The sequence below is a fragment of the Clarias gariepinus genome, chromosome 6 (genome assembly GCF_024256425.1).
Source record: "Clarias gariepinus isolate MV-2021 ecotype Netherlands chromosome 6, CGAR_prim_01v2, whole genome shotgun sequence".
Classification (NCBI taxonomy): Eukaryota; Metazoa; Chordata; class Actinopteri; order Siluriformes; family Clariidae; genus Clarias; species Clarias gariepinus.
Genome location: NC_071105.1, coordinates 6199518 through 6212500, shown reverse-complemented (window position 1 = coordinate 6212500; position 12983 = coordinate 6199518).

The following is a 12983-nucleotide window of genomic DNA, read 5'->3' as shown; positions in this document are numbered from 1 at the left end:
TGTGTGTGTGTGTGTGTCGGTGGGTGTGTGTGTGTGATAAGAACAAGGAAAAAAAGGAGGGAACAAGGCACCAACTAAAGCAAGGTATTTGCTTTTTTCCTACTGAAAAGCTGAATTAGATGAAATAGATGATTGAAGAACTTTACAAAGTACATAAACACTCATGTTGAAAAAAAATTTTTTATTTCCAGCTGCAGCTGAGAACATCAAGATACCTTATTTTTACCCCAACTACATCTCAGGCACTAATGCTATTTTTATTGTTTTTTATTATCAATTAGAAAATGAAAGTGTTTTCTACTAGTTCTTAATTTTTTTTTAATGTTTTATGTGCTAGAGTAATTAGTCACACAAAAATACCACAATGTCTGAAAAACTATACAAGTAAAGGTAAAAATACTCATGGCCTAAATATGAGCTGAGTTGGCAACTTTTGTCCAAGTCCAAAAGTTCCGGGAAATATTATACAGCAAGGATTTCTCATATTCAGAGTCGGGTTACATATCTGCCGAAATTGATTTTCTGGGCTGTGGAGTCAGATTATGCAAATGGAATTCACACCTCCGAGGTTGCCAGAGGTTTCTTAAGTAGAAACAACAGCATCTATTTCACCGCCTTTAAACACAAGCACTTTTTTTTGGCAAAAAGCAGGAGATCAAATGATAGGTTTTACCCCAAAGCATGATAAATGCCTTTTACCTGTATTTATTTATTCATTTATGTATTTTGAACTTTTGCTCAATCGTAAAAATAATTTCATAACCAAACTATGAATAGCAAATTATCCTACTCATAAAAGCATTTGGTTTGTGTTTGTATTTTAAGCATAATGCGCACTGGAGCAGAGGTAGCTCAGTGGCTTAAAGCTCTGGGTTACTGAGCAGAAGGTCAGCCATCCACCAAGCTACCAGTGTTGAACCGTTGAGCAAGGTCCTTAAGCCTGGCTGCTCCAGGGGCACTGCATCATGACTGACCCTGGCTTCCTAAGATAAAATATACAAAGAAAATAATTTCACAGTGCAGTAATGCATATTTGAGAAACAAAGTCTAAACTTAGTTTAATGTGACAGTGAACAACCACATTAGATAGTATGGACTACAGTTAGGGCTTTGGGTTCTAGATAGGAAGGTCAGAGGTTCTAGCCCCACCACTGCCAAGTTCTGGGCCACTGTTGAGCTCTCCGCTCTAAGGACACTGTATCCTGGCTGAACCCCACCAACCAAACTATGGTGTGCTCAGAAAAAGCACCTAGCATGACTTTGTTAAACTTGACCTTTGGAGAATGGTGTTGAATCCATGGAAATGTTGGCATAGAAAAAACTCCCTGTACTGTAGGAGATGGCATCAGGAAGAAACCTTCAGGGGAAACAGAGAACCTTTAAGAAGAACCATGTTTCTCATAATCATCAGCCATCCTTGTCATTTAAAAGGTTCTCCTTATGCTTGGTGGGTTTCCTCCCAAAAACATGCAGATTAGGCTAATTGGCATATCCAAATTGAGTGTGTACTGTACAACACAACAAAAATAAAACTCAACCAGCATATTTTTAATACTAAACTATCACTGTACTTGGCCACAAACATTGAAATGCAACAATCCATACAGAAATGAAGAGTTAGGGAGTAGCATGTAATGAGCTACTGTGATGTAATGAGCTACAGTGATTTTGTTAGAATGCTACAGGCCCTCCTTTCCCCTACAAACAAAATTATGCAGTAAGGTCTTTCTTAGTAGCAAAGCTATTATTTTAAATGTACACTCAAGTAAAGTATTCTCAAGGTGCTTTAAAACCCACCATCCAAGCACAGTGTTCTTTACAAAGCGATGCTTAAGATGCCCGCATTTGTGTTGTTGTATACTGTAGGTTTAAATGTCTGCATGATAATGCAAGAGATGGAACTTTCTGAATTGTGACAAGAAAAATGAATGACAGCTAAAGAAAGAATCCTTGTCCTGACTTGGTTGGTTGGTTGATGTCATTTATTTTCCCCTTGTTTACATATCCCTGAGAACCATACCTTTAGTTTTAATGTTTATCTGTTGTTTATCATCGGATGAAAACTTGTGAAAATAAATGAATTATGTGCATACCTAATCTTGTGAAAATAAATGAAGCTTGGGAAAAATGACATTAAAAAATAAATCATAAATTCATGCATGAAAAACGCACATAGCACTTTCCTCTGAGTGATGCAACATGGTCAGCAGTTTGAAAAGATACAAATGGCTGGCTGCATATGTTTTGAAAGAAGCGTGTAGTAACTTTCACCCTTCCTGGTTGCCGGTTTTCATATGACAGCAGAGTCCAGAAGAGAAATTAAATAAATGAATCATTTTTTAAAAAAAGGACCATATGAAAATTAATAACACATGCATTCCATCCATTATGATGTTTTAAAGCATTTTATGAAGCATACTGTGCAAAAGCCTTGACCCGTCCCTTATTCCTCCATCTATATAAATAAAAGAAAGGTTTTGTCTGTATATTGGTCAGAACTCGCTCCATCAATGTTAACATTATGTTTTATACATTGGAGGACCAGAAACAAAAAAAACAAAAAATTGTCTGTTTGTTTAGCCAATTGTGGCACAGCATCACGCAAAAATAACTGGACAGAATCTAATGAAACTTTGCCAGTCCTTCTGTATTTGACTGAAATTAAATTTAAAATGTTGAGTTGTTACATCACAACAGCCAGAGCTTTTTTGGACGAACATAACGCTTCTGCTCTCAAAGTGGGCGTGGCTATATGCATCACTCAACAGAGCAAATCAACCCGATTACCGTGAATACACAGAGCACTTAAAAGACACAGAAACAACCTTAATGCATCTACAGTACAAAGTGCCCAAATCTTTACAAAATACATGCAAATGTGCAACACATGTATTTATATGGACGGATCAATGTATGTTTATTCTTTCCACGGGAAGTTTAATGTTATAACATTTTGAGGGTTGTGTAAAATATCTGAACTGAGAGTGTTATGCATTAAAATCAAAATGTTGAGTAAAAGTAATGTTATGAACAGTAATGCTCCAGATGAAATAATATACTTTAAACAGGGAGTATTTTTGGCTGATGATGGAAAAAATGACAATTTAGATTAAAAAGCCATAAGACACTCAACCTTTAAAACAAATAAACAAAAAAAAAAAAAAACAGCCATTTACCTATTTCACCAGCAATTTTTAATTTTTAAATTATATACACTACTGTTCAAACGTTTGGGGTCAGGTTCTAACTCCATGATGGTTCCTGATTTTTATTTCTTTCTACATTGTAAAGGAATGCTGAAGGCGGCCAAAAAAATGCATTAATCTCCTTTGAATAGTTAATGGAGAGATGTTTCTGCTACTTCTGCTCTGTAAAGACTTCATAACGCCTCTAATCTGAGGTGCTGTTAATTGGTCATTTTTCAGGCTGATACTTTAAATGAACTTCTCGGCTGAGGCAGAGGTAGGTTTTGGTCTCGCCCTCCTGGGATGGCCTTCATGAGAGCCAGTTTCATTATGGTGCTTAACGATTTTACAAATGCACTTGACAATACTGTTCTTGCAAGAACTATTACAGAAAGGCTGACCTCTGTGTCTTAAAATAACAACTAACTGTTGTTTTTCTTGTTGTTACGTAATTACCTAATTCCATACGTGTTATTGTATAGTTTTAAAATGCCCAGTATTGTTGTAGAAAATAAATTACTAACCAAAAACATATATATATATATATACTGTACACACACTTGAATCAGACCCTTATCCCCAGTGAAGACAATCTTAACGCTTGAAATTCAAATGTCGAGGTACTCTGTAAGTGCAGGTTTGGCCAAATACTTTTTTTCATATAGTGTTCGTGACATTGTCACAAAAGTGGCTGTGACAAGTACAAAGAGTACGCATAAAAACGTGTAAATGTGTACCTGAGAATAAGTGATTTACGCTTTCCTCATCGCTGTCACCTCCATTCATCAGAGCTCTAAATCTCATCATGGTTTCTGTAAAGCTCTTTTGTCCATTATAAAAAACTGCATTAAAAAATGCACTTTTTATAAACAAAGCCGGGAAACACTATGAGGCCGGTCAGTACTGCGCGATGAGCAGAAACATAGTTGAAAAGGCTCATAGACTGGATGTAAAGTAAAATATTAAAATATCTCACTAGGAATGATTAATGTAATGTAAGTCAGTTATTACTTATGACTTGTTAATCTTAAATTCTGCAGGTTTAAAAGAAAATGGAACAGAAAACAAATGAAAAGTGCTAATAGTATGAGATATGAGCAGACAGAAGTGAGAAGAAAAGTCATGTTTAAAAAAGAAAGTTCACTCTGGCTTTAATCGAGCTTCCTATCAGTGACTGGAAAAGATGTTAATAGTATTTTTTATGTCTCTGTGATGCTCTGGTGCTGAACGGGATGAGGGCTGTTATACATAATTGTTTTAATGTGTGTTTAATGGATGTTATATCACCAGTGTGATTTCACCAAGAGGATGAACTTAGATATTTTGTGTGTGTGTGTGTGTGTGTGTGTGTGTGTGTGTGTGTGTGTGTGTGTGTGTGTGTGTGTGTGTGTGTGTGTGTGTGTGTGTGTGTGTGTGTGTGTGTGTGCATGCTCATTGTCCACAGTACTTAGCAGTAGCAGTCAGTAAATTGTTTATATCATTATTTGATCAGCAAAGTGCTAAGAAAAACAGGGAAGAGAAAGTAAGAAAAACACAATGCCATAATTACATAATTATAGCCACTGCTTTATTATGTACTGTAAAAGGAAATGCAATCCTCACGCTCCCAGAATCACTCTCTCACACTCTGAATTCGCCGTGTCATAAATGAAGAAAAACTCCATAGATGTGATACCCTGGTCATTCAGTACATTTAGGTCGTCAGCTGACTACATTTTACTGCCACATAACGTTGCTGAGCCGAGACCTGAGCAACTGAAGCAACACCAGATCGTAACCCTGTCTCCGGAGGCTGTACAGTGGACACTATGCATGATGATTGCATATTGAAATTCTCTTACTTGCACTATAAAACACAGCTCTGGCTTTTCCTGCTGATTTTTAAAAATATTTTATCATGAATCTTCACCAAGTGTTTAAGAGATTCAATATTAGTGTTTAAGATGATTTCTTCCACAAAGTTCCAAGGTTCAGTACTATCCTTCCAGGATTTGAGAACGTGTTGAAGGGTTCTCAGCTCAGTAATTGCCACAAATGACCCTCCTGAAATGGTGACTGCACTGTACAAAGACATGTTGTGTCGGCTGATTGGTCTGAAGTGTATGATTTGGTGTTTGAGTGTGAGTGCTTGTGTCGTGTGACATGGTTACACTCCATCCAGGGTGTACCCTGCCTTGTGCCCTGATTGACTTCCCTAGAAAACGGTTCAAGCTGACTACAAACCTACATAGAATAAGTAGTATAGACATTAGATGGATGGATGGATGGATGAATGGATGGATGTCATGGTCACTATGATTTAAATCACTAACTAATTTCAGCTGGATCATGTAATAATGATGAAACAAACCAGAAAGCAGAAGTCAGATAAATATAGTCCCTTGCACTCCTAAACATCATACTTACATTTTTGCTTTATATAAGCATGGCTTGGGGCTCCTCATAAATCAGGACATCCTAAAACAAGACATGTTTTTTCTGCAATTGGTTTATTTTTAAAGCTCCTAAATAAATGAGGTACACCGAGCAGCCAAAACATTAAAACTATTAACATTAAAACTAAATTTTATTTTAGTTATTTTAGGATTTTTTGGATCCTGTTTTTCTGTGCCGCCAAAACAAGCCCTCAAAGCCTGACTCCACATGAAGTTGTGCTGGTGTTAGCATCATGGCTGATTGGTGTGTAATTAATGCATTCAAATTTATTGGTTTTATTTACATCAGATTATTATTATTATTATTATTATTATTATTATTAAACTAATAATCAAAAAGCAACTGATCTGAAAACATTCTTGCGCAGTTGAATAGAAACACAATGGGGGAAGAAGATAAATGAGCCACTTCCAAGTGTGTGTATAAAACTAAAATAAAATGACTCTTGCATGTATAATGCAGAACAGGCACTTATTCATTTATATTCAAACCTACTTTAAACTTTTAATTAAAGCATCCAGCATTATATCCAGCAAATATCCAGGACATCTCTTCAGTACTGTCTGTCGGCTCAGGTTGTGCTTCCTGGCTCAGTGTAGCAGCTTATATTGTAACCTGAAATAAGTTCTTCAAAATACACTTGGTTTACTTTTCTTCTCTTCATCACTTATCTTATACAAGGTCACACGAAGCCTGATACCCATTCCAGGGCATTTGGTTTGGGGAACATCTTGAACGGGATGCCAGTCCATCCTAGACAAGCACATACAGCACAGTACACACACAAACACACCAACCACCCACCCACCCACCAAGCTCTGGGAAACATACAAACTCCATACACACAGCCCGAACCCTTAATCCTGAAGGTGAGAAGCCACACGCTTACAATGGCGCTGGTTCACTTCCTGTTAGTTTAGAAAAGCTTTCTCACTGAACTCAAACCCCAGTAACATTCTCCTGGAGCTGGAATGAGATTTCATCACTCTGACAGGCTCGGGGCCGTTGCTTTGTTCCACACCTGAGTGCGATCGCTGTGTGTGTTCACTTGAAGAAATGAACTGCGGAAAAATGTGAAAACACGCCAGAGCTCAATATAAATGGACTGCATATCTGAAAGCCACTCTAGTCAAGCCTCCAGTCTTAAAAAGAAAGAACTATTTCTATATATAAAAGGATTTTTTTTTATGAAGATAATCAGAAAAATAAGAAAAGAAAAACAGTTCAATACTTCAAATCAAATAAACACTCTTTACATGACTGGTGCCTTATAGACGCTCTCTGTCTGCACGCTTGTCAGAAACTGATGGTCTTATCCTGCATTAATCTTATCTCCACTCTACAGTAAGTGTGTTTCGCTGAAGGGCTTTTATTCTACAAATGCCATCCAAAATAAAAACCTTCGGGCCAGAGACACTCAATATTTCCCCATTAGAGGGAAAACCCTTAGGGACAAGACCTTTGGCTTCTATTAGATGAGCCAGGAGAGCTCGATCTCTAGGATGACACTTTTACAAACCTGACTAATGAACAATCCAGCATGGTGTATATACAGTATATTTAATCATTTCACATCACTGTTTTGATTAAACTGTTGAATATAAAGCTTTCTGTCAAAATTGACAGTATAAGCTCTCTTCAATCCATACCTGGCATCATCTGCTATTATTTCTCTCGTGTGTGTTCATTAAAGCCAATCGCATCCCTGACTGGATTATAGAGCATTGATTCACTGTCGATATCCACTACAGTGTGTGTCAATGTGTGTCTTCTCTCTGTGGACTTAGACAGGGAACACACGTTGCACTGATCTAACAACATGAAAATGAAAACAGGCTGCCCAGTCACATTTTTGCTGTGAATGATGTTAAGCGTGTTATGTTAATAGTATATGAAAATGGAAAGGTTAAAAGGGTGTTGCTGTTTCAGTAAGGCACCACTAGAGAGAGACAAATTTACACGAAAAACGAAATGGCACCAGACTTTTGTCATTTTGTACATAGTCAGATTTGAAAAAAAAAAAAAGGAAATGTGAAATTCTATGATGAACCTAATATTTAATTTTAAGACTGAGTAATCTAAGCAAACATGGATGAACTTACGGCAGCACAATATGTACATAATCATGTACATGAATGGCATGAATGGTATCTGAGCAATTGAGGATTGAGGGGCCTTGCTCAAGGGCCCAATAGGACCAAGGTGGGTTGGGGGGGGGGGGGGTTTAAAACCGTTTCATGTGCGCTTCTCCACATGTCTCATTTTTTTTTATCAAAAAAGTCACAATGGAAGTTTTATCCTGTGTCATAATAATTTTTTAGATTGTGTAAAGCTGCTTTGCGACAATGAAAAGTGTTAAAAGTGCTATACAAATAAAATTGAATTGAATTGAATTGAATAATGAACGTATAAGGGTTTAACAATGATTTTCCTAGTGTACCATGTAGGATGTACTGTGGCTGTAAACGTGTAGTGTATTACAATTGACTCATGCAATGTTACTGTATAATATAAATTATTTTTTGAACTGCTTTCCAGTAATTTGGTGTGTTTGCAGTCAATACATGACAGCATGGTGGCTAAGTGGTTAGTACCGTTGCCTTGCGCCGTCAGGTCCTGGGTTCGGTTTCTGTCTCGGGTCTGTGTGCATGGACTTTGCATGTTCTCAAGGTGCTCCAGGTTCTCCAATTTCCTCCCACAGTCCAAAGACATGCATATTAGGCCAGTTGGTGTTCCCAAATTGTCAGCAGTAAATGAATGTTGACTGGAGGTCCAATGACAGTCATACAAAATGGGAATAAGTACAATGGTCAACATTGGGCTACCTTGGTTCCTAGATGGATGGATGGATGTTTGGTGGTCAACATGCAAAAAGTAGCATTTAAAAAAATAAACAAACAAATGAAATGCATGTATGTATGCATTCAAACAGCAACAATATGGCTGCACCTTGACGATGTGGTTAGCTCTGTGCCCTCGCATGGTCAAGGGTTTACAATAAGTCCTTCTTCTTCTCTTTTTTATTTGCCACACTGTATGCTCAAACAACATAGTGTTGTGAGAGAAAACCAGAGCACCCAGAGGAAACCCACCAAACACAGACCAAAAGTTTGAATCAAATCCTGACACTGGAGGTGCAAGGCGACAGCGCTAACCACTAAGCCAAACTAGCAAGAAACTTACGGCTTAGAGTTTGTCTTATAAATGTGAACTCCTGTTAGTATAGATAGGAACCAAAGTTCTGATTGGGGTTCTGAAGAATCATTGGTGTTCGGTTGATCCGAGTAATCGTTTAAGTTAGTAGTTTGGATTCGTCCAAAACTCATTTGCATTAGCATAATTTCCAAATCGCATTTGGATGGAAATTGTGATTTAGCATGATGTACAGGGAAGTTGCTAAAGTGACATCCATGCCCAGGAAAGTTCTTAGAGGAGTTTGGAATGAAGGTGATCTTTTTGAGTCTTTTCAGGTAGAACTGCTTGGACCTTCAAATATACAAGCACGTCTCTCTCTTTTAATTTGTGTTTGTAAAGGGAAAAAATGCTTCTTTTAATTATTGTTATTATTATTACCATCCAAACTTTAGTCCAATGTTAAAAACATAGGAAATAGCAGTAATGTTGTTTAAACAGCAGAGGGCGATCATTCACCTTAAATGGAGCAATTCTTTCTAGACCTCGTGATACTTTTGTTTGCTGTAGTTTGAAAGATTCAAGTGACAAATGATTGAATGAAAAGTCATTCAAAGTCCCCAGCAAATCACTCACTGTTAATCAGGTGTGTGTCGTTCGGTTTAGGTATTTAGCTGTAGGTGTTGAGATCATGGGAGGTTTCAGAGGCTCTGGACTCGTGTTGCATGATTGTCATTAGTAACAGATTAATTAATATAAATAAGAGAAATATATGAGTACATGTATGTGAAGCTTAAAACTTTTACTGAACTCAGACATCTTTAAATCTTCAAATGTTAAACAAAAGTTTTTTCTTGTTTTTTAATTTGCTTGTTATTTTAATTTCTTCATGTTTTTCCACCCATGAGAACTTTTACCATGGTATAACCACCACGGTGGTCCAGTGCTACCTGAACTATGGTCAAAATGGTATTCATGACAGTACTATGGTACTTATTTGCTGATATAGTGCTATGGTACATGGTTCTACCACAGTGCATTGGTGCATTGATATGGTACATGGTACTATTATATACAGTTAGATGTTACTATGGAACACGTACCAGGATGCTGTACAAATATGATATACATGTTTATGTACCATAAATGTAATATTTCTACAGAATGGTTCCATGGTACATGTGTAACATTAATTAAATATCATAGTGTGTGTTGAAACACTTAATATTAACATACAATAATATGGTACAGTTTGTACTATACCTTACCAGTAAAAAGTACTAACATATCTAATATCATACATACTGTACCTGCTGAACATTGGTAGCCACCATGGTGTCCAGTAAATACCAGAGGATTCACCATAGTACGAGCATTATACCAAGAGAAGTGGCAGTAATTCCAATAAAGTCGTATGTTGCCACATTAATACCATAATATATGGTATGTACAGTACTTTACTATAGTAAAGTAAAAGTAATTTCCACTGCTTCTAGTTAGGTAAATCCATAATCCCGTGTGACTTATTTAATTTTACTACTCGTATAAATGTATTAATATTAACATTAACATCACATTGTGCTACACAGTTCCTCCAGTTTTGCACGAGTTGTATACAGTATATTGTATACATAACATAATCTTTCACATTTCCTCCACAGCCTGAAACACGCACCAACGTTTCATGTGCTGGAGTTTATTCTCTTAGGGTTATGACCTAAAGTTGCGTCATGCTCTGAGCTGGGTTTGCAAGGCATGAGTGGTTTTTGTTTCGTATCTGTGGATCATTTAGGCTTAGTGGGCTGTTTATACCTGCGTTTAGGGGGAGAGTTATGCCTGATGTCACTCTTTAAATAAAGGAAAGCTTTATTTATTTATTTATTTATTTATTTTTACCTTTGGACTTTGGGTTGCTTTAATGTGTTCTCTAATATTCTCATATTACCGTGTTCCTATTCTCTTATTTGCAGTGTTCATAATTAACAGGAATTTTTTAGCCCAGTCTAAAGTCACATGACCTTCACATGTAAATAATGAAGTGATTTATTTGTGGATTTCCAATATGGTTTTTTTTACATTTAAATAAATAAAAAGTATTAGAATTTTCAAATACAGTTTGTTAACTATACTTTACTTAGTTAAAAGTAATAAATTAAACGACATTTATTCAAAATAAATAAGTAAATAAATAAATTAATTAGTAATTTATTTATTTATTTATTTATTTATTTTGAATAAATGTCTTTTAATTTATTACTTTTTACTAAGTAAAGTTTATTTATTCAAAATAAATAAGTAAATAAATAAATAAATGTATTTATTTATTTATTTATTTTGAATAAATGTCTTTTAATTTATTACTTTTTACTAGTCATTTAACTCATTGAATAGTATTTATACACAATTTATTTCTATCACATTATTTACATGATTTCTCTAACACTTGATTCACTCATGGTTTATTAATTTCAAGACAGACTTTTATTCTCCAATATGAATAAATTTGTTTTCATATGTGGATATGAACTTAAACATACACTCATATACACTTAAATATGATCACATTCCATATACGCACACACCCATATTACACACACACACACACACACACACACACACACACACACACACACACACACACACACACACACACCTATTTATCACATTTCGATTATGATCTAATGTCTAGTGTGTGTGTAAGTGTGAGTGAGTGTAATCAAATGCCTATCACTGCTCTCAATTTTGTCCGCTGCAGCAGTACATCAGAAGCGACAGGTAAACGGCTGCCATGTGTGTGGCGAGACACCAGCTTTGGATGTAGTAAATGCTGAGGACACCTCCATTGAGACCACACTCTCTCACCCACACACACACACACACACACACTCTGCAGATAGTGTAAAAGAAGTGCAGAGAGTGAGATAAATTCGCGCCTCTCTCTCTCAAACACACACTGGGGAGGGAGGGAGGGAGGGAGGGAGGGAGGGAGGGAGGAGAACATCGAAATCAGCAATATACACACATCAATAATTAAGCAGCATTTGGGTCTGTGTTTTTCGGCCAATGAGGAGCCTCTGAACGCCGCAGATGGCGAGGATCATTTCTAATAAACATGGGCCATATCGCTCCGGTGATGGATGGAGAGCGAGCCTGAGCGCCACAGCCATTTCATTTCACACATCAGCCTTTTATTTTTTACACCCGAGGCCATAAAACAACAACACGAGCATGAGCCTTCTTCCTTAAACCCTTCTGTAGCGTGCACTATTTAGCAATGTTCAGTCCCATTGGCCCAGGCCATCTGTTTAGATTTTATACCAATACAACTATAACATGAAGTTTTAAACCCCTGATCTTTCTCCTCTTCGTTTCAGCACAGATCGATAGAGCACTCCTGATGGAAACAGACTCCCAGTTTGCTCCTCCGCGTGCTCGTGGATCCTCCTGCTGGCAGGTAAGAGTCTACAGGTGGAAGTGGAAATCACATCCAAACTACAGAGGGCTGTTTGTGCACACTTTCATTTCTCATTGTTCCGTAATTGTGCTGTAGGAAGATGATGAATTGTTTTTAAATGCTTAGAACATTTCTATAACATTGCTGTAACATTTGTACAAGAACAGTATTGTCAGGTGCATTTACAAAACCCATCAAATGATGAAACTGGCTCTCATGAAGACGTGGACATGGAAATAAAATAATAAAAAAAAACATGGAATTAGAAGGTCTGTCTAAATTTATAAATAGGATTGCACGTCTGCAAAGGATCATTTTCTTCTATGCTTCATGAACATTTATCTCCGGTGACGGGATCCCAAGCGCAGCACTAAACTGTAATCTGAACGGCATTAAATTCCTTCAAGACCACTCGACTAGGGTGCTAATGTCCACATTACACTTTCAAAGCATTTTAGTGAATTCTTAAAAAACAAAACTGTTCAGCTACAATGATGAAACAAGTAACAGTTGTTTTTGTCCGCAGCTGTTTTTTTCACATTATATACTAAGAATTAAGAATTATATTATATAGATAAATTCTCTTTATGAGATACTGATGATTTCTTTTCTAACAGCAGGTCAAGGTGAGGCAGCACGGTGGCGTAGTGATTAGCACATTCCCGTCTCGGGGACTGTCTGCGTGGAGTTTGCATGTCCTCCTTGTGCTTGGTGTGATTTGTTCTGGGTACTCTGGTTTCCCACAGTCCAAATACATGCAGATTAGACTAATTGAT